Source organism: Helianthus annuus, chromosome 2 (genome assembly GCF_002127325.2).
Source record: "Helianthus annuus cultivar XRQ/B chromosome 2, HanXRQr2.0-SUNRISE, whole genome shotgun sequence".
NCBI classification, from domain to species: Eukaryota; Viridiplantae; Streptophyta; class Magnoliopsida; order Asterales; family Asteraceae; genus Helianthus; species Helianthus annuus.
The window spans coordinates 103,257,688-103,260,932 of record NC_035434.2 but is presented as its reverse complement, the minus strand read 5'-3'; positions in this window follow the sequence as shown (position 1 = coordinate 103,260,932).

Genomic DNA, 3,245 nt, shown 5'->3' with positions numbered 1-3,245 from the left:
CAATTAAAAAGTGCAAAAGATTAAAAAATAAAAAGTATTACACTAAACACTTGTCTTCACCAAGTGACGTAAGAGACTTAGACAAACATGGCCTTTGATTGTCAAGAACTCATACGATCCCGAGACGACTCACACACTCTATGATGGACAATGGATGATGGTGGTGGATGATGGTGTTGTGATGGTGGTGGGTGAAGTGTGAGAGAGGTGGTGTGCCAAGGGATGAGTTGCAAGAGCTCCAAACACTCCTATTTACAGGCTGAACAGAAGCTCGGGCACGGCCCCGTGTCCGCTGGGCACGGCCCCGTGTCCATCTGACTCTCTCTCTTCATTAATTATCATTAGCAATTACAATAAATGCGCCTGCAGGAAGTTGACCACGCACCCGTGTCCGCTGGGCACGGCCCCGTGGTGGGCAGTAGAAGCTTCTATGGGTTTGTCTTTTCTGCTGCTTCTTGGGCACGGCCCCGTGCTCGCTGAGCATGGGGCGTGTGCAGTTTTCTGTCTTCTTTGTTTTGTTTGAGAAGATGCTGTCGGGGGGTCGGGCATGTCACTTTTGTTTCCTTTCTTGTATTTATGTTAGATTTTGCTGTCTTTTTGCTTCGTTTGTTATTTTGAGCTCATTTAATCCTGAAAATACAAAAGGAAGACAAAAGCACACTTTTTCCAACATTAGTACTAAAAAAGGGTTAGTTTTAAGCCACAAGTGATGTAATTTATATGTTGCATTTTGTGTACATCAATGTGCAAGCACACACTGCACACCATACACTCGGGGGTCGCACACTCCCAACGTACAACCCCTGAAGCACAAGGTACTAGAGTCTACTGCAGGATCGCACAACATAGTCCGCACACTCTTGAAATGTGCAACCCCCGTTGCACAAAGTACAAGCAGAGTGTGCAAGGTCGCACACCTTATATTCCGCATATTCTACTTGTACAAGTCACCAAAGCACTAGGTACAACTCGACTCTGCATTACCGCACACTTGTCAGCAGGGCGCACATTCCTGTGTGGGCCGCACACAGACAAGTGGGCCACACACTTTATTGTATTGGGACATGTTCTTTGTGGGTCGCACACTAAAAAGTAGCCCAATGCCTAAATAGGTCGCACACAATCCATTGTTCACGTTATTTTGTGATTAACTGTTAATGTTTGCTATAACGTACATTAGCTGCCACTGTACACTACTTATTTTAAATACGTGTATAACATACATGACTTACTTGTATACGGTCCTAATATTGGTAACCATAATAGGACGTGGGTGACCAAACTTAGGCTAAACATTCTATCTACCGAGCAATCAAAGGTGAGTTCACACTATCACTTAAAGCATGTATTCTCGGTGGATTTGGGAACCTAATATTCCGGGGAACGGAATAGTAATTAAACCGTATCTATAATTCATGTTTCTAGTGTACTAAACGAAACTCTATCATGGAGTCGCTAACACTTATACCGAAATAAGCTTGGTCAAAAGTCTTGTCTTTAACCATCGTCACAGTTAGGCCCATATAAAAGCGACAGAAATGTTTGGTCAAAAGTCTTGTCTTTAACCATCATCGACAGATTATCGAGGGATAGTCAGTTGAAACACTTTCCTTACCGATGAACGGCTTAAAAGCATGGGGGCGAAATCTCAAACGAAATTCCACCTTCAATGTTACAAATGACTAGAAAGCCTGCACGACATACATGTTGGAATGACCCATATTTTCGTTACCATTTATTGTTTTAATATGGTTGATGATGGGTTGCCATTTATGATGGGTTTTTGTTGCTAATGAAAGATAACATTACCAACGGATTTAATTATAGACTAACTCCTCACGGTTAGGCCCTATCACTGATCACCAACGGATCGTTGAGGGAAAGTCTGTCGAAGCACTTTCACCACCAACAAAAAACTGAAACGCTTGCGCAAGAAATCTCAAATAAAATCTTATCTTCATTATCACTAATCGATTAGCGATTGACCGTCCAATGGAGAAAGTTCCCATCTTAGCCATCAATATTAGGTTTTCAAGCATGGATGCATGCATGCATGCATGCATGCATACATACATACATACATACATACATACATACATACATACATACATACATACATACATACATACATTACATACATACATACATACATACATACATACATACATACATACATACATACATACATACATACATACATACATACATACATACATACATACATACATACATACATACATACATACATACATACATACATACATACATACATACATACATACATACATACATACATACATACATACATACATACATACATACATACATACATACATACATACATACATACATACATACATACATACATACATACATACATACATACATACATACATACATACATACATACATACATACATACATACATACATACATACATACATACATACATACATACATACATACATACATACATACATACATACATACATACATACATACATACATACATACATACATACATACATACATACATACATACATACATACATACATACATACATACATACATACATACATACATACATACATACATACATACATACATACATACATACATACATACATACATACATACATACATACATACATACATACATACATACATGCATACATACATACATACATACATACATACATGCATACATACATACATGCATACATACATGCATGCATACATACATACATCCATGCGTGCGTGCACGCGTGCGTGCGTGCACGCCTACATACATACATACATACATACATACATACATACATACATACGTACATACATACATACATACATACATACATACATACATACATACATACATACATACATACATACATACATACATACATACATACATACATACATACATACATACATACATACATACATACATACATACATACATACATACATACATACATACATACATACATACATACATACACACACACACACACACACACACATACATACATACATACATACATTTAGAGTTTTTTAGTTAAAAAAATTTGGGGGTTTTTTTAAGCTTTTTTTAGAGTTTTTTATCCCCTATATATATATAGGGTGCGAACCCGTTAGAAACTAGCATTTAGGTCGAGAACCCGACAACTAGTGTGAACATAAACAAAACTACCTAAAAAAGCTTAAAAAGCACGCAATTTTTTTAAAATTCTTTCCCTTAAAATCA